The sequence below is a fragment of the Balearica regulorum genome, chromosome 2 (assembly GCF_011004875.1).
Source record: "Balearica regulorum gibbericeps isolate bBalReg1 chromosome 2, bBalReg1.pri, whole genome shotgun sequence".
Lineage (NCBI taxonomy): Eukaryota > Metazoa > Chordata > Aves > Gruiformes > Gruidae > Balearica > Balearica regulorum.
Genome location: NC_046185.1, coordinates 146,217,927 through 146,245,112, shown reverse-complemented (window position 1 = coordinate 146,245,112; position 27,186 = coordinate 146,217,927). Strand labels below are relative to the sequence as shown.

General features: G+C 39.0%; 1 protein-coding gene across 4 annotated transcripts in view; it reads right to left on the bottom strand.

Moving 5' to 3' along the window:
• Positions 1-27,186, bottom strand: part of CACNB2 (calcium voltage-gated channel auxiliary subunit beta 2) — a 255,737-nt gene that overhangs the window by 154,434 nt on the left and 74,117 nt on the right. The gene's annotated exons all lie outside the window — the stretch shown is intronic.

The window sequence follows — 27,186 nt, the reverse complement described above, 5'->3', positions numbered from 1 at the left end:
AAATAGAACTCTTAATGTAGCCACACCCTCCTCTTGGTATTTCTGCATTTGTTTAATCCTTCCTTTCTAATACTAGCACATCTCTTCAGATTCAAAGCTCTAGTCTGTCTTTCTCTTTATCTCCCTTTTCCCCTTATATCTTCTCCTCTCTTTTTTTCTTTGACCATTTAATCCCTCATTTTTTTCAAGTTACTCCATATTTCAAGAGATTCCACATCAATATAACTGAATGATTCTTTACATTTTCCATAGTTGTCCCATCCTCTCTTGAAATATTCTGAGCTGGAACAAGCATATTTCACTATTTACATGCCATCTTCCTTCTTTCATCCCTCACTTTCTATACCATTGTAGCACTATGTGTACCACCATGTAACTTCTTAAGTAATAAAGTGAGATAGAAATATCAGTCCCTTTTATTAGCTCAGGGAATTCACCAGGAATTGTAATTTAGTTAATTACATAAAAGTCAGTTTTCCTCCTCTGTAAATTCCACTCCTTTGAGTTTGAGTAGTACTAGGTGTGTGACAAAGGCGTTAATAATTAAGAGGACAGAGATAATGGATACTTTGCAATCAAGATTTATCTCTTCAATACCAACAATGACAACTCAATTTAAATAATAAAAGCAGAAACATACTGTGTATGCACTCTTAAGCATCTTACTTATGGTAATAGCAATGCAGCAAATTTCCTACCCATCCAAACCTGTCTTTCAGGGAAATAAGAGTTACTCTACCAAAGTGGCACACAGACTTTGGTTTGGGTTTTTTTTGCAGTGGGTACCAGGACCTACAACTACTGACAGCAGAGCATGGGAGGAGGCTCCACAGCTTTCAGCTAAAGAGCTAGAATTTATTTTTGGATATCTGTGGCTCAATGACCTTTCTGCTCAGTAGGTTGCCTTGGCACAGAGTCAAGGTTTGCAGCCCTCCAGCAGGGCTTGTATGGCTCCAAAGGCCAGAGGACATTGAGACAGGAAAACAGGGCTCTATCTGGAGCTCTGTAAGATCATGCTACCCTTGAAAATTACATCAGGTACAAAATAAAATAAATTACTTTCATGGAATACTTAAAGGTGTTTATTCCTGTAATATACCAGTATAACAGATTGGCCAAATATTTTACAGGACAGATAGGGAAGAAATCTTCCAATAAAAGCCATAGAGCAATATTTTGAAGACCCTATGGTACTTTAAATTTAAAAGTTCCTTTAAGCTCAAATATCACCATCATCTGCTGCTTAGGTCAAAAACAACTTAAAAAAAAAACCCATAACAACCAAAAACCAAAAAACAAAACCCCCAAAAACCCACAAAACCCAAACAAATATGTCCCATAGCTGCATTTATTGTAATCTACTGGCTTTTTCAGAGGTCTAGGTCCTCCCTACAGAGCTCAAGGACAGGATTGCTTGTATCTACATAAAGTAACAAACAATAACATTGCTTATATAGGACAATAAAAATTAAATTCATGTCAATAGGAGTCCATTTAACAAAATGATTCCATTAGGGATAATTAAATGGATGCATTTTGCAAATCAAATATTAAAAAAACCCCAGGCATTAGATGACAAACAGATTTTACAGTCATCTTGTCTAGGTCAGCCTTAGTTCTTCCCAGTAACTTTCAGAAACATTCACATGTGGCAGCACCAACAGCCTTTAGAGAGATAAGTGAAAATAATCTCTATGTAATTTAACACTAAAGTCACTGCAACTCCTCCATGGCCATTTACCGCACTTAAAAAGCCACACACCTTGTGCAGCAGTGACCAAAGCTCTCCTCAAGACTGCAGGCACAAAACCAAGGCTGTAATTCACACGTCTGGAAACCCTGGGGCCTGTATCAAAGTCAGATACATCAAATGGCATCTGAAGAGCTTCCAGGGAAGAAACAACCCACTGAGAAGTTCTTCATTTCTCAGCTCTTGAAAGACATGAGAAATTAATTTCTCGGCCTTGCAATTTCTGAGGTGAGTGAGGGTCTGTGCAGCAGTCAGGGGTCCGTCAGACATATTGGTGCAAAATGTTGGCAAAAGTCCCAGGAGCTGCCTAGTTTTTAAACACCGTAGCAGGGTGGGTTTTTTTCACCCAGGTAGCCCTAGCAGGAAAATATGAATTACAGGGGTAGCAGTCTTTTGTACAAAGATACACCAGCATAGCATGGTTTCTCTCCTTAAGGACTTGTATGCCAAAGACACAAGGATCAAATGCCAACTTTACAGAATAACATAAATTTAGGAAACATGCTGATTCAGCAAAGTGGTTGACCACAATCTTAAGTTTTAAGCAGGTGAGAAAAAAGCTGAAATTTCAGCAGATGTTGAAGTGCTTTGCTAGATTATAGCCAAAGATTTTTTCTTGCACTCATCCTTGTGATTCAGCTTTGGACCCTCATGTTTTCACTGCACAAAGGTCAAGATTAAATCACCAGACAGGTAAAAATTCCACAGTCAAATTCCAGATTTTCAGGGAGTTGAAGCTAATCTCCACTTGCTGGGATTTAAACCAAGTGATACTTTGAGCAGGTATCTGATTCTGTAAGGTGCCCTTGTACTTCACTGCAGGGTATCTCAGGTTTTCAAAACATTAGAGCACCAAAAACCCCAAAGTATTATGTTCTGAAAAATTCTCATTACTTGTTTTAAACACCCTCAGTGCAATAGCTATTCTTTTTTTTTTTTTTTTTTTTTTTTCCCCATTTAAAATAGTGGTCACAAAATTATCTTTATACTTATTAAGGAAAAGATACCTTTCATCACTTAGTAGTGAATAACTTTTATACTATATTGCCAAAGATAGATGAAGTGATTAAACACCTCCTCCCCCCCTCCCATAAGAAAACCAAAGGGAAAGAGGTGAATGCAACAGTTACATAAAAGTATCTTCATTTTTTTATAGAACTACAAATTTCTTCCTTTTGCTCTCTGTGTCTCAAGCAGATATCCAGTCACAACCATAAATTACTAATAGAATACATTTAATTCAAAATTAAGTCAGTAATCCTTACAAATAACTTTTGCAGGTTTATTTATTTATTTCTGAAGGGCAAAAATGTTACATAAAGTAGAAGTAATCTCCAAAGCTTCAGTGTTTTGGATGCTGCATCTATTTCCTTATATAGCACACAGTTGCAATCATTTAAGTTCCCTTTTTAGCACTGGGAATTTTCAATTTAGTTTATAGTTTATATATTTCACATGTGCAGCTATGAGTTTAGGGAAACAATCAAAGGCCATTAATGCCCGCAACATAGGGCTATGCCATGATAAATAAACTGTGTATCAAGCATTCAACTGAAATGATTACAAAAACTTACTGTTTTCATGACAGTATATATCTATTTCCTTTTCTATGCAAACTGGTAGTGAAAGTATGGAGGGGGAGAGAGGTCTTATTTATTTTATTCTTGGTGATCATTCCACAGTGCAAAACTATGGGTAGGAGTAAGTAGCTCAGCACTCTCCAACGTAACCATCAGAAACAGGTATTTTAAATAGCTAAACCTGGAACAGGTATTTTAAATAGCTAAACAGCTGCAAACATACGAGATTTCTGCTTCCAGGAGGACACGCTGTGTCTGTGAGCAGTTTATCCCTCAGTACCTAAACTGGGGATACAAACACCTATCAACTAGGCTTATAACCTGCTTCATGAACGCACATAAATGTTTAAGTAGCCTGAAACTGAACGCATTTTCATCCAGCTATCAATCACTGAGCAGACGCAGGGAAGGGAAGGTATCTGTATCCTCAAGTCTGGCAGTGACACCCTTTGTTGCCGAACAGCCCCAGCACTGTAGACAAGGTCATGCAGTCATGGGCAACACAGCTGGGGCAAGATTTGGGACCCAGTGAGGTCGCTGAAGAAGCCCTAAAAGTGTCTACGGAGCAGTTGCCAGCACGTCCAGGTTTCTGCATGGAACTGGGCTTTGATGATATTCTGCTTATTCGGTAAAGCAGGCTGTGCACTGGTAGCGTTGTATAATCATACGTGATGGGGGTTAGGAAAGGGCACTGTTACTTACTCTGGAATTACATTTCATGGCTTACTTTATTCCCCAAAAGGGATTCCTAGTTTCTGACACAGAAATAATGCATAAGGACAAAATAACAATCTATTTTCTTAGTAAAAAAAGAAGAAAGTGAACAGAAAAGACATTGCACACTGACTCCCTCATCCCACTGTGTATTACAACTTAATACAATATAGTAAGACAACTCCTGGGACTTTTTTAATAGTGTTTAAAGACGTGGATCATACTAGACATGAGAATACCTACAGTCACAAATCATTGACATATACAAAAATAGAAATTAAAATATCATTAAAATAATTAGTTCCCTCCAGATCTTTAAATCTTACTCTTAAAGCCTTGATCCTGTACCCTGAAAGCCACACCAATTTTGCAACTGATTTAAAAGTACGCAGCACAAACCCTTGAATAGCATAGATGAAAAGTATATATAAAAAACATGTAAGTTGAAAGCCTATGATTTTAAAATTTCCGTAATAACTTTAAAATATAGTTCCTTCAAAATACCCATATTCCAATTAGTGTATTTTTTATTTTTCTTAATTCTTAGGCATAATTTAAATAATTATGATATTTAATCACTTAAAATTTTTTAATCTTACCTTACCTGAGTCTATTTAATTTTATACTTCTACGTATATACACAGAGAAGCATATTGATATATCTGAAAAAACAAATATTTATAGGAACTTTGTTCATACTTTTGTACTTACCCAGGACACATTTTTAGCCTTGGGTGTTTTTAGCATGGCAACATGCAAGGCTGAGATGACCAACAGCAGCCCCACCAGCATGGAAAGTCAGATGGAGGGGTAGCCCAGGTGCCTCTCTTACCCCAGGGAGTACAGTCCCTTAGCCTGGCTGACACAGGCACACTGAGCATGTGGTCAGGTAACAATAAAAAAAGTCATTTTTCTTCCCGATGTACAATCCAGTCAAACAGAGACAAATCTTTGCAAAATACCTGGCTTCAGCAGCAGCTGGCTGTATTTCTGTATATCCATGAAATCCAGAATTGCCTCTTCTCTTGGAAAAGTTAAAACCGAAAGTCAAAAGGACTCACTCTCACAGACACTTCCCCCTTCCACCAGTGCCCGGTCACCCACCGAGCTGCCACCCAAGCTCCGAGACTGGAGCTTGTCGGAGAATGAACCCCAACACTGGAAGCCACTCGCCTTCACAGGGTGTCGAAGAGACGCCCGGTTGCGGGCTGCACCGTTCAACTGCTGCTGTGCCTGAATATTTCACGACCCCGGGATCTTCCAAGTAATAAAGAGAATTAGGATCTCAATGTCAATAAATAATTCACGCCAACAGGTCGCGCGGGTACCTGTTGTGCCGAGCGCGCCCGCGGCTGCTGCTCCAGCCCCGCGGAGGGCACCTGTTGTCCCGGCCCCTCCGCCGCGGTGCTGGGCGCACCCGCCAGCACAGACACGCGTCCCAGGAGGGGAAGCAAAAGCAGAAAATCACTGTCCCTGCTCGTTTCTCTTTGTTCCTCTGCCCTTCTGTCCCTTTACTTTTACCTCCTGTCAATCTAGATTACCAGAGCAGATCCAGGCTAAATTTTGCAGCTATCAGTAGTGATTAGAGTGAGTTGATTGAAATCGGATTATACAGGAAGACCTCTGCCTCCTCACTCAGCACGCGGGCCAGTACCATTTGCAAAATACTTATGCTTCGTCGCACAGTGTGAGAGCATTTGGAGCAGTCCATTTTAAGAGAAACAGTGAAGTATAAACAAGCCACACAGCGCCGTCTTTAAAAAGAGAAAAGGGAAAGGGGATTCTGTTTTTAATAGCTGCATGAATTTACAGGGGAATCTTTCAAACCCTTTCCAGATGCCAAAGTTTGCTGGAGTCTCAAGGATTCACCAGAAAGCATGGTGTATCAAAGAGTGGCATTACGTACCAAAAGCGCCCTGTGTACCTGACGGCTACTGCTCAAATATGGATCCCGTACAAGCGTAACTGCGTGACGTCTGAGCACTGGACGCATGAGAAGCATCACCCTTCCCTGGGGTAACACCTGCAAGTCTACTGATGGTATCTACACAACTCACAATCTAACTCAAATGTGCTGTTTCTAAATCATATCATTAAATATATGAGAAAATGACCTGCCTGAACCATATTAAATTATATATTCATTTTTTTAAATACAAACATGAGCTATCAAGTAAAAAGGTAGGACATATTATAAAATCATAGTGCCATCATCAAACCGTTGTATTGAATGTTGAAAAGAAGAAAACAAAAATTAAAATACAAAAGGAGACTGGTGGAACATAACCAGTAAGGGGGTGAGATGATAAAAAACAATAAAAAAATGTACAAAACTCAGTTAAGTCCAGCTGACAGACACCGTAAGTGTAACACACAGATGCAGTCTGCATTACAACATACCATTTTTCTAGGACTCGCTAAATAATAACTTAATATTATTATCTACTCATGATACAGACCTAGATTATGCTCCAAGCATCATCTGTCACTTTACACTCATTATTTAATGTATTTGTATAATTCAGCTTGTGGATGGTCCATAATTTCTTGGCGGGTATTAAAGTAATATTAAGGTCTTTTCCAAGATGACAGCATAAACTTCTTTTGTTGTTAAAAGAAACTCTAGAAACTGTTTACCCTTATAGGGACAGACAGAAAAGCAAAATGCATGTGTTTTCCAGTGCAAATAACCATCTGATTTCAAAATAACTACAGCTCCTGCAGATTTGTAATCCACGATGAAGGTAACTAGAACAAGTTTGGTACACTCTGCTTTGCATATGCTTGAATGAAGCTTTGTATGCCCACAGTTTTTTAATAGATCTCCCTATTTTTAATAAGTCCAGCCAGTCTCATGGAGCTGAAGCACTATCCATTACTGGCTCACTGACACTTTTAACTAGAAGAATCTGTAGACCTTGATTTGTACCTAGGAAATCAGCGGCTGATAAACTCTAGAAGTTGACGAATTAGAACCATCTATTTGAGACAGTATGAATTACAGGGCAGTTTAACAGTAGGTTTTTCATTCAAGAGAAACATCATTATTGTACTGTAGATGTTCAAATACAATCCAGTAGGCAGAAATCCTGTCAGAGTTAAGGAAAAAATAATTCACTTCTGGAAAAAAATTACAAAGAATGCAACTCTTAAATCTTGTCATATTTGGAAAAAAAAAAAAAATCTAGCCTTTTCAAAAATATTGAGATAGAGAATACCTTGGATATTACAGAACAAGATTTTAAAACACTGTACTGCTATATGTTGGCAACCTTACATCAGGACTTATGTTGTATAAATCACAGGTTCCGGGGAAGATGACATTAGGAAACAGCAGGTTGAACTCGCTTCCTTCAATGAAGCTCAAAGTTGGATAAGTATTTGTACCCCTAAATTGCACTACTACTTTTCACATCATCCTTTAAACAAGGAGACCACTTATGAAATTCATATATTTTGAAAGTTTCAGTGAAAACTGCAAAGATCACTGTTAAAATACAAGGTCATGTGCATCCTTTCTATTAATTGCATAACCCAGCCAGGTAGGAAACTGTGACGATTCATGTACAGGTATATGCACACCTCTATCTATCTTGCTAAACTCTGCAGCACTTCTTCTGGGTTACAGAGACTCCCCAAAATCTCATAACTGTTCTCTCATATGGCATACGGAGTAACTTTAGTCAGTCTCAGAACAACTCTGGCATTGATTTTCACCAGTGAGGGACATTCTTCTTGGATTCATCTTTACATGAATCCCATATGAAAAATATCCACTATCCCCATTGTTGTTCATGCTGACCACAGAACCACTTGCCAGCAAGCCGTTAACCAGTCACTCGTGATATACCAGGTTCACAGATGCACAATGGCAAACAGAAGCTCAGGATTTATGCCGTTCCCCTGTGATGATCTTCCCCTGTCTGGAGAAGCTATTGCATCACCAGGAGAAAGTTCATTCAAATATCTGCTATGTCAAGTGCTGACTGAAACAAATCAGAGGAAATACCTCTGGTTCAGTCCTAATCACCGAAATACTTCCTAATGATAATGTTTTATCTTTTCATACAGAAAAGATAAGTATTCCTTGTCCTGAGAAAGAAACTATATGTTTTAAAAACCAACGCTGAGAGGCAGATAGAGTAAAAATTGTCTGAGGTAGCACTGTAATTAAGATGGTCAAATAAAGGCCTCCCTTTTCAATAAAAATAAATAACAATAAAAAAATGCATAAGCCACAGATGGCAATGCACAAGCAATAGTTTTCCAGGCATAAAATGCCATAGAACAAAGCCTGTGATTTAAATTTGTCTGGAGACAATAAACTACAAGCCAGTCTTCAACACTTTAGCACTGCTCGCTGATTGGAGCTGCCATCCATTCATCAGGGACATCTAATCAGGAAAAGATTTTTAGGTCATGCTTTTGTTCTTGTTAGAGGCATATACTTCAATGCACGGGATTCTACTTAAATACCAGTGAAAACTATGGTATTTTTATTCCTTCATTTATATTGAAACATTTCTAAACTAATATGCGGTCCTCACCAAAGACAAAAGACTGTGTATGTTATGAATAACTGTGTGCTATAGATCTCTGTCCTTTCTCTTAACATCACTGGAATAGATCTCTGATAAAATATAAATTACTTGTGTGAGATGAATACATTGTTTCATCTCATATATGGTTTTGTTAGCAGTAGGAAACTGCCACTGACATTCTTTTTTCTAATAACAAAATATCTCTTACATACAATATTTATAGTATGCACGCATACTATGTAACATATGTAACACAGGCAAATATCACAACAGAATTCCCACACACTTTGATATCAATTATTATTTCCCTCTATCTGACCATAAAATGACAAGTTGCATGCAAGTAATAAAGTAAAAAAAGGCTACAAAAAACATTAGTTTTCAGGGGAACAAAAGAGATGAAAATGAGAGAAATAAATGCAAAGGAGATTTCAATGCTGTTCTGCAACAAGATAGTTCTTAACATGGAAAAATAACTTGAGAAGCTAATTTGCTTTCCACTGATTAAGAATCAAACAGATATATTAAACAGTCAACACCTGTTTCATCATCATGTCATTCTCTGTAATTCCTTTTCGGTGGAGTGAAACCAAGAAGTTGATGTCAGCAGGAGCAACCTGAAGCACCCTCAACAGACTTGAACCTGTGGTTTTGGCAATCTTTGCTGTTCGCACTACAGCCAATATATAATCGATAGAGGGTCTGGGCTGAGAAAAGTCTGCCTACAGCCGATTCCTGGGAAGAGGGGGCCCTGAAGAGTACAAATCCCGTTCTAGTCCTGGGAAGGGGAAGAAATGGCACAAACCACCATACATAAATGAAAAGAAACATTAACTTAAATGGGCTATGTAATATAAATGAGGCTGCCGCTGAGGTAATCTCAGCTCTAGTTAGTAAAATTACCCGCAAATAAATTAAAAGGTAAGAATTTCTGGGCTCCTCAGAATGCTAAAGGTAAAATGCTTGCATGGACAGAAATGCTATAAACATACATTTGTGCACTTATAAAGGCATAAATTTCTATTTCCCAGCTGCATTTTCACAGTTTCTATGGTTTTAATGTATCATACACATATCCCCGACGAAATAATCTGAGATTTGAGTTAGTGAGTCCATTTAGATGCCAACTTACAAATGTGCAGTGAGTGACCACCAGCACAGCAGAAAGCCAGCACAACTCTTCTGAAAGTCCAAGTATGATGTATGGACCTATGCTGTCCATACACATGCATGGACAGGATGCTGTGCAGTAAGTGGCGGTCGTGACGCACATCACATACCAGGTTCTCATCGGGGCCCCACAGCACGAAGGCAATAGTGTCCTCTGGAAGAACTTTCTCTGCAAAGCTACACTCAATTTCTATGTGACTGGGCCTCAAATAAAACTGTGGATGATTGCCTCCAATAAGTGCACTGATGTTCAAATTCTAGTAGTTGGACAGGTGAAATAAAAGGGTATATGACTGGACAGACATCCCTACAGCAGTGAGGCAACTTTCTGCAGTGAAACTCTTAAAAAACAAGAAACATTCTCAATGAGATGTTAAGCAGTTATTAGAATCAGTTCTGTTTCAAATATACCTTGTCTAGACATATTAAAGAAAATATTTCACAGAGAAATTAATGACTTTATTCCATTCTGAAAGTTAGAGGATATAAGTATAGAGTTAGTTACATTAGTACCTAATGCAAAGGTATCCTACAGTACTGTCACTGACATAGAACAGATTAGATCAGATCTGACCTTATATACTATGTTAATAAACACAAACTTGGTCCCATACAAACAAGCTGGAAAACAGCTGGCATTTGATTTCTCTCCTTCTTCTTAATATTAACTCAGTTTACAGAATTTTAGAGCAGCAGCTGCTGATGGCTTGCCAGACGTGCTCAAATAAAATGAACCAAGTTTATTCCCTCACACAGAAGGATTTAGAAATAAGGAACTTTAAGTAAAGCAGCTAATATAGTGCCAACAGGATGCATTAAGAATTCCTACTGTAAAAAATAATGAATTAAAAACCAATGAAAGTTGAAAGTTTAGACGCCAACAAGACTAGCAACTCCAGAAATTAGCCCTGTTATTTGGTGTAATCTTTAATTCCAGATGACGCAAATCTCATTATAGAAAACAGAAGGTCCCCATCAGATGAACAATAAACCTGAAATGACAGACATATTCCACCCATGTTCATCACGCACCATCTCCTGTTTGAGTTTTCATTTCTTGTACAGTCACTGCAACATCTGATAGTTTTCCCGTCTGTATTTAGAGCACACTTGTGAACTTCTGCTGTATTTCATACTCAGCAGTTCTGCAAACAAATCTTGATCACTTCAATTTTGAGATCACAGAGTTGTTTTAAGCCAGGTATTCCCAAATGGTGGTACACAAGACACTCAGAGAATGAATTGAATCTCTGATTTAAGCAAAATGTCCAGCCAAACAAGCACCAAATCCATTTCCGTCTTATTCATAAAACTATCCTCTCTCTTCCTGTCCTACATTCACTTACTGAGCTCCTACTTCAGCAAGAATGTGATGCCTCACATCAAGAAAATTGATTTTTTTTTTCCTGACTATCAGCCACCCAGTAATGAATATAGCTGTGATCTCAGGAAAAAGAAAACGGTTCTTGGCCTTTAAATACTGCATTGTGGTGTATACACACAATTCTAGGGTGCTTCAGCTTTCAAATAACTGACTTCCTAATCTCAACACTTTATAATGCAGAGGTTTTCCTTTTTGAATTTTTTTATAGGTTTTAATAAAAGTCCTGGCACCATCACCATCAGAAAAAAAAACAAAAAACAAAACAACCACACACACAAAAACCCCCGAAAAACACAAAACCAAAAAAACCACCAAACAAAAAAACCCACAACACAAATGCATGGAATGATTCTGATTGCAATAAGCTTCACAGTACTGCCCACAACCATCCTCAGTTCAGAGCTGTGGCTAAAATGCACTGCCAGAGTCATTTCAATTTGGCTCCTCAGAATAAGCAGACACTGGAATTAATGTGTCTGCTCTCTAGATATGAAACAGGAATAACAACATAACCTTGCAAAGAAATGCTGTAAATTTTCTCATTAAAGTTTGTGAAGCAATTAGATGAACATTAGACAAGACTGCACTGCTTAATGAAGATCATTAGAGAAAAGCCTTCATACACATAACACAGGAACCCGTGACATGGGCTGTCAAACTGTAACTGCTATTCTTTACATAGGCCAGGCCATCAAAAAGGGTGAGGCACGTGGTCTTCTGCTTCCTGATATTGGAAAGATACTGCAGCTCAGACACTGGTCCCTCCTCCTCCTCCTTTTCTCCTCCTGCTGTCCCCACCAGCTCCTTGTCTTGGTGGTCATCTCCTCCGTGCCACCAAATGCCTTGTGAGTGCACAGCCCAGCTCCCGGCTTCCCCTCCATCCTCCTCCAGCTCCCAGCCTCCCCATCCCTCTTGTCAGCCCCAGCCAACAGCAATGCCACCATCCCGATCTGATGGCCAAATGCAGGACAGCAGCGGACTGACCTCTTGCTCTAAGCAGATCCCCACAGCCTACTCCAAATCACACTTGTAACTAGAGTTTCTAAAAGGATCAGCTTATTTCCTCTAACCTAATTGTAAAAAACTTCTGGAATGGAGACCATCATTGCAGAAAAACACCGAGTTGCACCATTTCAGAGCTGATGCGCATGGGATGAAAGGAGGAGGAAGAAAATGGAATGGGTTTAAAAACAGCCAGAATCCCCCTAACTACAAAGCTGGGGGGAAAAAAAAACACAAAAAACCCCACACACACCACCCCCCCCAAATTCATATAACTCAAAGGTAGATTTAAAAATAATTCTTCAGCAGTTGTCATAAGGTTATGATCATAATTCATATGTTCAAAATATATTATCTGAGATACTGATTCAGGGATTATGTTTCTCATAGCAAGAAGAAATTATATGGATATTAATAACACAGAATCATAGAATCATAGAATGGTTTGGGTTGGAAGGGACCTCAGAGATCATTTAGTTCCAACCCCCCCACACCATGGGCAGGGACACCCTCCACTAGACCACGTTGCCCAAAGCCCCATCCAACCTGGTCTTAAACACTGCCAGGGATGGGGCATCTACAGCTTCTCTGGGCAACCTGTTCTAGTGCCTCACCACCCTCACAGTAAAGAATTTATTTCTAACATCTAATCTAAATCGACCCTCCTTCAGCTTAAACCCACTACCCCTTGTCCTGTCACTACACTCCCTGATAAACAGTCCCTCTCCATGCAGTATCTGTTTCCAGTAGTTCATTTCTAAGGTAGGTAGGACAATAAACTTCTTTCCATATCTGTCCTATTCAGCAGTGCAAAGCACAAACATAAAGGTTTCAAAATAACGCAGGAAAGTGCAAAAGAGAGGTTCACTGAAAGAAAAGGAAAATATCTATGATTTTTACAAGCGCCTGCATGATCCTTTAGAGGTTTCTGAAAAGTTCACATTGGATATTTATAAGTAGAAAATTAATGACACGCTCACGGCAAAGGAAAGCTCAAACAGTATGTAAATGTAGTATTTCAGTGGTATTTTGGTTCATTGCATATAAGTAATAATGGAAGTACTAAAAATACTCAAAGAACTGAGATTTAATACTTGGTAAGTGTCACGGATTAAATTGTACTTGAGATTACAAAGAAAAATAATGAAAAGCATCAATCAATAATCAATGGTAAACCAAATCAACCCTTTCTGTGAAAGAAGGAAATGCACTACACGTTAAGAAAGGTATCAGTTACTGAGGTAATATATTAATTCTAAGAATATTTTGATTACAAAATATTCCTCAAGCCTTGGTGAGCAATAGGAATTCTGATATCTATGACTTTTTCAAAAACTATTATTTTTTCTACACATCTGAAGGTTTTATTTAATTCTTATATAAGGAAACCAGAAGTACAGTGAATACACTATGAAACCTACTACCTCAACCCTTTTGTATGCACCTCTCATCCAAATATATTTACATTAAATAAATGGTTTCCATCTATTTATTTATTTGAATAGTTGGGCAATATCCTTTACTATGACTTACTGGCATAATGACTTGAATATTTTCTTCTTTTGATTTTTTTTTTTATTTTTTGTATTTTTCTGTCATTTGTCTTATGACTACTCCAACAGTTCCTTTAGAACACACACACACACACACACACACACACACAAAGAAGTTAAGATGACTCATTTGCAATATTTTATATAACAAATCAAGAGTAACATTGTACACACACAAGCAAAGCCATGAAAGAGTATAAAGGTGCTTGGGGAAATAAAAACTTATTTTAACTTTGACTTTACTTCTAACATTAATTACATACCCCATCAGGTGATGCTATTTTCCTGTGGCTATCTCCTGCATTGATTGAAAATTCACTGACTGAAAAGCCAAAAACACTAGACTAAAGAAATAACTGAGATAATAAAATCTTCAGTTACACAGTCAACATTTGAAAAGGACAGGATGATGAATTTATTTAATGCTCAATTGTTTTGTTTTGCGTTAGACAAATTCAGCCTTCCTACCATAGGTAGGGTTTTCTTCTCTGTTGTTATTAGACAACATCATAAAGTATCTCAAAGTTCAAATTGCTAAAAATAGGCAATGAAGTTTAGAGTGGCGATATTCAAAATCACTACTAGAACTGCAGGAACATATCAGAAAGACAGTTTCATTTTAAACTCACACAATCTTGTATTTTAATCAATGAAATCATTAGTGAAAAGCCAGCAGAAATCAGAATCTGTTCTACCACGTCCCATCATTCCTCAAGGACAAGCAACATACTGTGAAGCAAGGAGTTCAAAACAAAAATGCTCTGAAACATGCTCTTAAAACAAAGATGACAATATTTTCCATCTTGAAGACCGTGCATCTAGAAAGATACTGACTTGTACAGCTTATTTTGCTCTCACCTTTCTCATGCCTATATTTGCTATAAACAAAATGATATGATGGATCTGTACTGCTTCTAGTGTTTTTAGCATCTATGTGCAGGAAAGAGCAAGAGCGGTGTGAGCAGTCAGTCCAGGGCAGATCAAGGGAAAACACCTGGCCCTGCCTTATAGTACCTTTGAGGTTAGAGTCAATGAGAGGCTCTGAGGAGAAAAGGCAGAGATAGGGGACAAAAAGCCACATAATTAAATAACATTCAGCTTGTCCAGGTAATATTTATATATTGCATACACAGATTATGCTCCAGGGTTGCCCAACACAATCCAATATAATCAAAAGTATTGTACTGGAAAAAGGCCACAAATTACATCATCTTTCATGCACTGAGTTAAATGTTCCAGCAGCAGAACGAGCTCCGGAGCGCATCTCAGGTGCTGATGGATGAAAGCGATGGGACTAGCACGTGGCAGAACGATGTTCGGCAATTTACGGTGCCTGTGAAGAGGAGTGTCGGGCTGTAAAAGGCGTCAGCAAGTGGCCTCCTGAGCTGACAGAAGAGCCAGTGGGACAGACCACCTCTGCAAACCAAAAAAGGTTTATGTGAAGAAAAAAACCTCCATAATCTAACGCAAACATCTCTATCTCAATGAGGTTCACATTATATAACACTGGGCCTGCCATATATCGTAAATTTAGACTGGCAAAGAGGTGGCATTACTCCAGCCTGTGCCTCCCGCACAGAGGCATTGGCCTCTGGTGGGATCTCTCCTCTGTCCTCGTGCAGCCACCGGCAAAGCCTCAAAACTTCATTTTGACAAACTGTGTGAACCCCAATATTCACGTTGATCTCTGAGACTTGAGAATGATATGCGTTTGGAGACGGTTTTACCTTGCGCAATGGGGGCCCGCAGGGTCCTCCATACTCCTCTCGGTACCACTGAGGTCCCTGCTGGTGGGCTGGCACAGATGTCCTGCCCCAACAAGCTGAAACTGAGCTAGGAGAACCAGGCTTGGTGGCCGAACACAATCCCGGTCTCACCTTCTCCAGCTTGCTGGAGTCTGCAGCTGGTTTTGGCAAGCAACACTGCACTACAATTCCCTCAAACAGGCCTCAAATCCATCTAATTCACTCCTCTTGGGCAAGAGACTTTACCCACCTGAGCTGTGAATACCTGGCACGTTTCACTCTCTCATCCCAATTCTTATTGGGAAATCTAAACAATTCTTCAGTCTAGAAAGAAGGAATTTCTTACAAATTGAATTTTCCTCGGTCTTAACATTCACTGTGACAGGCGAATCCTACTGACCAGACAGGCTGACGTGTAGAGCTACAATAGCAACGCCACATTGTGCCTGCTCAGTTTGGGAAGCACACAGAGGAATCTCTGAAGTTTAAACTGAAAAAGTTAATCTACTGAAATCATGGTAAGACTTTTGTACTTACTTCAATAAATTAGTCACTTATATGAATTTTTATATTAAGAATTGTCTATGTAATTTGCTATGTCAAATCAAGGAAATAGAAAGTAATAACTTATTTAAAATAAATTAAAAAAAAAATACTTTTCCACCTTCTCAATTAGAAGTGGAGATGACGAAGTGATGTGATGACAAAGTTGCACAGAAGTTATTTTGAATTTGAGAGTCGCACAACTTTGTATTTGGAGAGCACTCCTGAATCTTGTCAGGTACAGAAAAAAAGAGTACAATCTCTGAAGAAATGACTGCAAACACAAGCTTTATTGTGTGGACTAATTTGTCCTCTTTTAGCATGATTTCAATTTTGCAGCATGAAAGTACAGAAATTAAACACAACCCACAGGCACATGAACATGTGACCATCATTTAATCAGCAAGTTGCTTTGGGTCTCACTGACCTTGGCAGTTTCATGAAATTTTTATTTCCAGCTGGTTGAACTGTTCTAGAACAACTTTTTTCTACTGCAGTAGTCACAAACTGGCTTTTCTGTATCATCCATCATCCATGTTCTCTGATTCAACGTATTTTTTCCAGAATATATACGACTTCCTTAACTGAAAACATCTACACTATTCCTTTGGTACTTTTACAGTACCTAGGACAACAGAGCTTTTTTCCCCGCCTATAATCATGCCATTTCTCAAAGGGTACAGAAAGCATTTCTTTTCAGTGTTCCTGCGACAGAGCCTCACAATAACAACTGTTACCATGAAGCAAGCTTTGCACATGAAGGCGGAGAGATTTCCTTTGAATCCAGCCAGAGCTCAGCCATGAGTGACTGCAGAACGTTCACAGAACAAAAACCACCTCTGTGATCGCTGCCTGCATCACAGGTAAATATTGCTATTTCCAGAAAGAGTTTTTGTCTTCTCTGGTCTGTCTCCTTTCAGTTGGTCACTTTCAAGAAAAAGCTATTTCAATTCATGTCTGAGGTTTATTTCAATCTACAGTACTTTGGCATTTTTCTTTAAAATTTACAAGGATCCAGCTTCGAAACGTAGCTATGACTGGGGTCAGCTCTTTAAACATTAAGTACCTGAACTAGCATAAAAAAATTACAGGATGATGACATATCTCTTTGAATCCAAAGAAATTTCAAAAAAATGAGAGTAAAATAGGGGGAGAACATTTGGCCACAGGAACACCACAGGAAGGGTCCCCCGCATGGCATCCTGCGCCCATGGCTGGGGGGAGCTCGGCCATGGCAAGGCTGTGCCAGGTCACTGCACTTCAGACCAGGAGAGATTCGCTGTACAATCCTCCAGCTTTCCTTAGAAGTCTTCTTAATTTTTTTTTTTTTAAATCTTTCTAATTTTTAAGAAATCCTACCCCATATGGACAGCAGGGTGTAGCACCATAGATCATAAAAGGGAAAACAGTTATAAATGTTTTTTGGCAAGCTCGCTGGAGACCTGTTCAGACGTTGCTGTCTCATTTCTCACCAGTGACTGGGACACACCTGGGACACACAGACTCACCTGACTCTGGGACACCCTTTTCTAGGGCAGACCTGATTACCTTTGGACACCCTGGAGGATGCATTGTACAAATAGAATATTTATTAAAATATGCAGTGAATACGTTGGAATGTTTGACTCACGACAGGCTTGGATGAGGCGTGTTATTAGCCAGGCGCTTTCCAACATCTAACAAAAGCCAGGTTAAGATAAAAACAAAAAGAAAAGCATTTCCTTACAACTTCCAAAGCAGTCAACAGTTAAAATTTTTTATGAAGAGAACAGTGAAGAAGCTAAATCCTTCCCCACAAAACTTTCCACAGACTTTCCTGTGTTTCTACAGCATTTTCCCTCTTTCAGCATCTCTTAATCCTCAGGCTGCAGCCCTCGCTGAGCACCCCTTTTTGGTGAAGCACTTTTAGCATTTTATAACTAATCTGATCATTGAAATCCTCCTCAATGTTTGTCACTGAGACTTGATTTATTTCCTCCTGATTTACAAAACTGTGTGGTCATTCTTCCTGTCAAAATAAGTACTGTTTTGTTTCCTCAGAGATGCAAATATTTCCTTCTTAGACCAGGTATCATCTCATGTACTTGCCTAGCTTAATGAACATTTCTTTGCCTCAATCAGGGTAACATTTCTTTCTTTCTCCTGCCCTTTGGTGACTTGTTGCACCTGTTGTCTTCTCCTAAGGATTGTATTGTAATCTATACATAACCCACACAAATATGTTAGCCCATGTATAGATTGATTATTACTAAAATATAAATAGGTTTAACGGATCATGGCACATTGCTGATTCAATAGATCAAACATGACAATATCAGCAATCATTAGACAACATAGTTCAATTAAAATCTCTAAAAATTCAGCTGTCCATATTACTTGAATTATGGTACTGTGTTTGCAGATATATACACACAAACATAGATCTTTAATGAAATGTGTGCACTAGTTCGTAACAACATTAACCATTTCCTCCATAAGAAAAGGTTCCACGTATGTGACCCCTCTCCATCTAGTTTTTCTATACACATGGCATACCTCCTCAAGGTCTGCTGAATTCTTCTCTTTGGCATCCTCTCTAAATTTTTCTTTATCCAATTCTTTCAATTTGAATAGTTTATTATTCCACACAAACACAATCTAGATTAAACTCACTTCAAGCCTCGCATTTGAACTTCTGTGGATAACTTCTTCTAGTATAATGATAAATGGATATTGGGATACCTCAGGTATGTTTTACCAAAAGCTGGAAAACTCACGATACAGGAATTACACTGACAGCATAACTGCTAAACAGTATTTTCATTTTCTAAAAATCTATAGCCTAGTAACAATGTTTCATCACTTGTTATTTTAATATTATTATGCGGTAATGGAGATTCTACAAAAAATGATAACAATCTGTTGCCATATTTGTTTCTACTCATAAGACAGATAGGGTAACATCAATCAATGGACACAGTCTTAAAGTGATTGTATGACTAAGCCTTTCCTTCCTTAGTCACTGGGGACCAAGAACCACCGTCTTGTATCTATTTACTGTTGCTGGTTTTGTGTGGGGCCACACTATTTCACCATGCTTTCGATATTCTGGGAGAAAAAGAGGACTAAAAACCATGAGATTAACTATACTACACTATTTTTTCTTTCTTCTCTTTTGGACAACCTTTTACTATGTTTGATTCTGATTAGGCAGATAATTAATCAAACTAGTTTATCTTCTAAATCTTTCACATGGCCTGCAGTGGGCCAAGTCTTGCACATAAATGCTGCTCTTAGAAACAGTAAATATCCAGTTTCAGTAAGATCCGTGGCTGCCAGATTAATTCAATAAAAACAACATGAAGAGCATATTATGTAATACATTTAGCTCACATTTCTGACTGGGAAGATAAGAGTTAAACGGACCCACTGATTTCCAAATCAGGTAAAAACAGAGAAACCTTGAAAAAGTTCTATACACAACTTACCGAAAACCCCACATAATCACAAAAAACGTGAAAAGCATTAGTAAAGAAAAAGAAAGCTATTTTAACTGGGATATTTTCTGGAAAAAACAAATGGAAGTAGAGAAGCAATAAACGAAGCAAGATGTTTCTACTGAAAATAGAGGTATCGATGCCTGATATAGTAGACTCATAAACAGAAAGGATTATAAAATGTGAAGATGGTGAGTGCTATTGCTAAGAGTCTGGTTATACTCTGAAACAGAGTTTACAGAGATGGGGGACAGGATGACACATCTGACTGCATTTTTCCAGGTGCAGAATAAGTAGGGCATAAAGATAATAATCCCATAAAGATAATAATTTTCACTACTCTGTTATAGATCAAAGTTTGCCAACACTACCTTCAAATTATTTACTTCCAGAAGCAACACAAAACCCAAGAGCATTCCTTCTTTCACATCATCCCTCTAATGCCACACAGGATGCTCCTAGCCATGTGTATGCACGTGAACATAAATGCATGATTGTAAGTACAAGCTGCAGCAGTTTCTTCAGCTGTTAAACAAATAGTATTTATTTCAGCCAAGTGAAGCAGCAGAGTGGTTCCATCTAGAGGAAGAGAGTAAAAACTACTCATCCCTGACAACTAGCTATTTTAAAATAAAGATTAGGCATAAACTATTAATACAGCATACTCAGTATAAAGGGCTTGCTACCTGGTGTCATAGCTCCAGGAATAATCTGTGTCTTACAGCAGTGCATGCTTGGTTGAACCGGACAGAAAAGATAATGTTGTAACCATCAGAGTTATTCACATCTACATCTTGGACAGTCCTGGCAATATCTGCACCCACGAATAATGTTAAAGTAGCTGTGACGAGGAATGACATATAAAAGAGCTCTACAAGTGAATTTGTTCACTGAGGTGTAAATTCTATGTTCAAACCAATGCAAACCAAACCACCTCCTCGACTCTCAGCCCTAATTTCATTTTGCCTTGCCTTGACTAGCAAAACTTTTTAAGAACTCCACAAAAGCCAAAAGCTTCTTTTTCTGCTACACATAAAAGGCACATTAACCCATTACTTAAACAAAATGGGTTCTTTCAGCTCTTTTAGGATGAAGCAAAGAACTGACCTTCTTCCAGCAGTCTTGTTTGGCCTCTTCCAGTCTATCGCGATCTTGACTCTCTCTGTTCTTTCACTCCCTAACCAACAACTCCCTTTTCCTTCAACATTCCTGCTGGAAGGGGATGTTTAATCACACCAGAACCATTACAAGACTTTTTCCAGAAGAGTTTCTGCTCCTTGAAGCACTCTTGCTATGTCCAGCACTTCACCAAATCTATCTTATCAATTCAAATCTAAAAGTAGTTTTTGATTTTCCTCTCATTTCCCTTTTAGTAAGATATTAATGTTGCTACTCTGGTTTAGTATAAAGATAGTAGGAAAGACATTAAATATGTCAATCTTCCTCAGAGAAGTCAGGAGACTCAATTAGAATTGTAAGACAGCCAGTTAATTTATCATGACTTCATCATCTCATAAAATTGTTATGAAATGCCAACTCATCAGAAAATGTATTTAAATTGCCAAGAATACTTAATTTTTTTCCTTCACCACTATAGTCAGTAAGCATTGTACCCAAAGACATTACACTCAAGAAGAGTAGAAAGATAAAGCAAATGTTGAAGGGAAAAAATATAATCAAGAGAGAACACACACACCAAAAAAAAAAAAAAAAAACCAACCAAAAATCAAAACCAATAAAAGACTAAGAAGAAAGGAGAAAAATATTTTCAGCAAGTGAGGATAGTAAAGGTCACTGTGTATGAAGTGGGGGGAAAGGCAGAGTGTAAACAGACTGTGAGCTGAAAAGAAATGAAAGATGAAAATGGGTTATATTTCACTTGTAACAATGTCTTAAGTTAGTTTTAAGTGTTTATTTTTAACAAATAACTCTTTCTTTTTCTGGTTTCATAGAAAACGTTACACTTCTGCAGACATCCTTGTGCAGCAGGATTCTGCTTCCATCCAAGAATCGCAGCTTTGTGGAAAGGAAGCACCTCAGGCCTCTTTCCAGTCCACAGCCAGAGGATGAATCACTGGTGGGTCTGGAGACAGGGCTTACAAGTCCTGATTCCCACTTATCAACTCGGATAGACTAATAATTGAGCATACAGTGCTCTAAGTTACTGCAAATTTGCAACTGATTTTCTTGAATATAACACAGGTTTCAGAAAACACATAGCCCTTTTAAAGAACAGCTTATTTAAAATACAGCTTTGGAAAACACTAACATTAAAATAATATGCATAAAATCAAAGCCATGGGTGCTACTGGTACAGGAGGAGGAGGTTATAAGGGGAGTATATTGGTTTTACGAGTCAGAATTTTTCTTGCCAGAAACAATGCAAATAATGTCACTACTTTGATATACCCAAATTAGCAGAGGGTAACAAAATAATGCCCTGGTTTAGCAATTAGTGATAATAATACCAACGGAAACATGGATTCAGCCTTATCAGATAAGGATAGAGGAAAATGAGGATGTCTAATTCTTTATTTCAGTATGTTTAAAATTATGATATTGCTGCTGACTTGAAATTTTAAATATTTTCAATTTCTTATTCAAGTAGTTACATTATATACAAAATGAAAGAAAGCAAGCCCTTATTGCATATATTGTCACAACATTTTATCCACCAGCCATATTGTTATATTATTTTACTTCAGAATGCACAATGAGCTATAAATGTTCCATTTAATTCTCCTAAATGTAAGAGAATTTTTCAGAAAGAAGCCCTTTTTCTAGTTAGTTAAATTCAAAGGTTGTACCTAGGGAATGCAGCAAGAAGAAAGAATTTAAGGCAGGGGGACAAGAAAATATATTCTTATTTTGTTTCTTTAAACAGAGGCTTTGTAGTCCAAACTCGATGCTAGTAAAATGGAATGCAATCATTTAAACGTAGCCACAGGAGTAAAAAATCAGAAATTATAACCACTTAATATGTAAAAGAGAAAACCCAAAACATTTGGAGCAAATGTGTAGAGTTTCACCTGGAAGCACTGGAGCTGCAATGGAAACAGTTTAGCTTCCGTAACACTCCCCAACATAACAAATACAGGCTGTTAGACAATTGTAGCAGAGTAAATGCAGATAAAGGGGATTTATTTCCCTGTAATTTGGGCAGTGCAAAGTTTGCCCTGGGTTGGCTGGTATACGACGACTGACAGAGTCTTGGATCAGGTCACTTTCCCTGTAAATATTGCCACATCAATTTATTCCACTTTATTCACTTTTCTTCCCATACTACCAAATCAAAATATTAGAAAAGTAGGGTACATAAAAAATGCAAAAGGACTTCAAATAGATATTCAAAATACAGAAAGTATCGCCCAAATCCAGAGATTATGAATTGCTCCCTAACAGTTTTATTTCAGCTGTACTCACCCAGTACTGAGGACAGTCCAGTCAGTCACTTCAAAAAGTTAAAGGACAATTTTTGCTAGTCCAGACAATTCCTTTAACATATAAATATACTGTGTTTATGCTAAAGCATGTAATTTAATTCTCATCATCAGAAAACCACAACTTCTTTATACTTTCTTTCCTCCTTCCCAGCACATTTGGTGGGGTTTTTTTCTGTCTACAGTACACAAAGAGGAGAATCGTGGCGGTACATCCTGAAAATAACAACAGTTCATCAACAGCTGCCTTAGCCTGCAACTTCTGCTTGCGAACAGCTCAAACTTCCACTAAAACTGACAACAGCAGCAATGGAGAAGAGAAGAGGGATGGATGCAAGGCTCAGGTTAATGGCACGAGAGTGTTAAGGGTCACAGAAACAGCCCTGGCAGGTGCAGTCCTGGGAAGGGAAAATACAAGGCTGAGACTAATGGCAACAGAAGGAAAAGAAAGTTTGCAAATCTGAAGCAAGATTTCTGCATGTCAAAACCAGAGAAGCATGGTGGAGAAGAGTTAATAAAAAGTAGCTATATCTGGAAAAAAATAACCCTATAAGTCAGCAATGAAGAAGAGATAGGGAGGTAGTGAGCAAAAGGAACAAGGAGGAGAGCATCTGCTATGACAAAGATTGGTCTGGTGAGAAACACGATTAAGTGATAGATGGAAATGATTACAGTCTCAAGAGGAACAGACAAAAATCCCTAGTCCACATCTAACACCACCAAAAAGAGAACATTCCCTCAGCAGGTCTGAGATATCCTGCAGACACAGGCACAAAAAGCCTGCCATCTGGATCCTGCTTGCAGCTGCAGGCAGAAAGGTCTCCAATTACAGTCCCCACCATTAGAAAAGGACCATCTTGAAACAAAACCATACCGAGGTCCTTAATTACAGTAAACTAAAATACAAAGTGCAGGCCATGTCATAAATTTCACTACCAATCTTTAAATAAAGTTTGTCCCGAATATTGTTTTGGAACGCATTTTTTAGTTTTTTGTTTGTTTAATATCAAATTGTCCTTTGTTAAGGATTTGTATTAGAGTAAGGAATATTTGCCTTCCACACATCATTTCCATGCTTTATCAAATTATTTATATATCTGAGAAAAATCTTTTAAATATTGGCTTAGATTTATTCTGAATAGTCCTTTCAGCTAAGGAAAAATGTTATTTGACAATTCTAAAAAAAAAAAAAAGGAAAAAATTCAAAAAGTGAACAAGATTAGTTTTGAAACTGCTAAATAAATAAGTATCAAATACAGTGCTGGGAAAGACAGCTAAAGATTTTAAGCTGATATTAAAAATACAACAGATTCCAGCCTATGGCTTGCCTATCCAGATGATCATATGTTGGCCTTCCTTGGCTCCATTCACCTACTCCTTGTCGTGCAGCTGTAAGAGTGGCAACAACCACATACTCTGCAAGCACACCCGCACCCTGAGAAGCCAGGAAGCTTTGCAGGACACTGTTGTGGTGGGTTGACCCTGTCTGGGGGCCAGGTGATCACCAGAGCCGCTCTTGTCACTCCCCTCCTTCATTAGGGGAGAAAAAGTACAACAAAAAGCTTATTGGTCAAGATAAGGACAGGGAGAGATCATTCACTAATTATCGTCACAAGCAAAACAGACTGAACTTAGAGAGGAAATTCATCTAATTCATTACTAAGCAAAACAGAGTAGAGGAATGAGAAATAAAATCAAATCTTAAAACACCTCCCCCCACCCCTCCCATCTTCCCGGGCTCAACTTCACTCCCGGCTTCAACCTCCGCCCCCCCTCAGTGGCACAGGGGGACGGGGAATGGGGATTACGGTCAGTTCATCACACGGTGTTTCTGCCGCTTCTTCATCCTCAGGGGGAGGACTCCTCTCATCGTTCCCCTGCTCCAGCATGGAGTCCCTCTCACGGGAGAAAGTCCTTCACGAACTGCTCCAACATGAGTCTCTCCCACGGGCTACAGCCCTTCACGAACTGCTCCAGTGTGGGTCTCTCCCACGGGGTGCAGACCTTCAGGAGCAAACTGCTCCAGCGTGGGTCCCCCACAGGGTCACAAGTCCTGTCAGCAAACCTGCTCTGGCGTGGGCTCCTCTCTCCACGGATCCACAGGTCCTGCCAGGAGCTTGCTCCAGCACGGGCTTCCCACAGGGTCACAGCCTCCTCCAGGCGCCTCCACCTGCTCTGGCATGGGGTCCTCCATGGGCTGCAGGGGGACAGCCTGCTTCACCATGGTCTTAGTGTCTGCAGAGTTTCTTATATCTTCTCACTCCTCTCTCTGGCTGCAAAAGCTCTAACTGTTTTTCTCCTTCTTAAATATCCCAGAGGAGCTGATTGGCTTGGCCTCGGCCAGCAATGGGTCCATCTCGGAGCCGGCTGGCATTGGCTGTATCAGACACAGGGGAAGCTTCTAGCAGCTTCTCACAGAAGCCACCCCTGTAGACCCCCCCGCTACCAAAACCTTGCCATGCAAAACCAACGCAACTGTGCTTTGTAGCACACTAACGTACATGCTCCATGCGCTTGGATTTGCCTGTTTCATATGCTCTGGTAGGTGACTTCTGGCCATGCATTAGGTCACTTTCAAGTTCGCCATCTTGAAGAGTCTTTCAAGAAACCATACGGACTCTCCTCCTGTACCTGTCATTGCTTTCACTTGCCATGGATAAAAAGTTCAGAGCTTACACCTATTACGTTGCCATATAGGCAATTTTTCCATTTTGGTGGGTATGTTGCAGCACTGCAAATGAGACCACTCTCAGGAATAAGAGGAGACAGTACGTACAATCAAAAAGTGGTTGACAGCTAATTGCTCTGTTCAGAAATGTGCAGACTTTGGAAATATCTTGGGCTCTGTGTTCAAACAGCCTTCATTTCCAAACACTTCCAGGGAGAAGAGCAGAGAGCTGAAGACACTGTAAGATTTCTGAGTGACTTCCATGAGATTGAAACTTCTGAAGGCTGGACCAACAGGTGGATAGGCTTGACTAAAGTTTGAAAGCTGAAATATACCGGTCAGTCTTCAGGCTCCCATGCTTTTAGATGTTCTGTGACATGCTGGCAGTAAGAGTTGTGAAAACATTTTTGGGCAACATACAATTAGTACTAATGTTTTAGACTCCACATTCCAGAAAGAGATGAGGTTGTCCACTGGAAGAACTCCACACAGCTGCTCCTCCATACTACCGCAAATGGACCCCAACTGACAAATGGCATGACCCCATCTCACAGACATGACTAAAGGAACAAGGTGAAGATGTTATTTGGGATTATGTCCAGCTTTTGCCATGAAAATGTCCAATATAAGGGGTTTTGTTTCTGGAATCGAGTATTAGTATGCAGTCATAACACCCATATGACACACCCTACCATTAAAAGCTGCAGATTATGCCACACCATATTAAACATATTGCATTCAATGCCCACCCGCCATCGCCCTGATTACCCACCCACAGAGGGAAACTCAGAAGAGGAAGAGTGGAAACTTAGTGGATGCAGGCAGCACACAGTGCCATGCTGAAGGAAGAGTCAATGATCAGGAAAGCCTGGGGAGAATGCCTGAGCCCAGCTTAATCTTAACATCGTGTGGTCTGCACAGCACTCAATAGCAGCAAAACCTGGAGAGAAGGTAAAGATGGATACCACCCATCCAGGCCTTCAATTTTATCCCTGCACACAGAGGCAGAACTAATCTCTGCGCATGAGAGTCTAACATACAGGAGATCATAGAAAGGAGCAACGTAAGAATACAAACATCTTCACCAATAATGCTGCTCCTCCAAAAAACAATGTGAGCCCACGTAACTAATTGTACTGATCTGTCTATTTGCGACCCAAAAGACCATCAAAGGAATTGATTATGCTTCATATCTGCACAATTTTTAGGACCTAGACCAGAAAGAGCTGTATTGGTTGTAAAACAATAGTCACTTAGATTTGGTCATACATTTTTGGACAAAACATAAAATGCAATATCTTAAACTCCACCCAAAATAAAAAAAAAAACCCACACTTCTGAGTTGGATCATTCACCACTACAATTTATAAGCAACTTAAGAACAGTAAACAAATAACCCAGAATAAAAGTCTGATGTTTTTCCCCAGTGAGTCAGACGTTAATAAAAAGGGTCATATCTTGGCTCACTTTAATTTCAGTGCTTTCGTCCCAAAAGAATCACACAGTACAACCTCAATTAGCCCAATGCCGTGGGGAATCACCAAAAAAATTCAATAATAACAGGTTTGGATAATCAAGGATTCAAACAACAGAGAGAATTTTCATTGTAATTAAGTTATT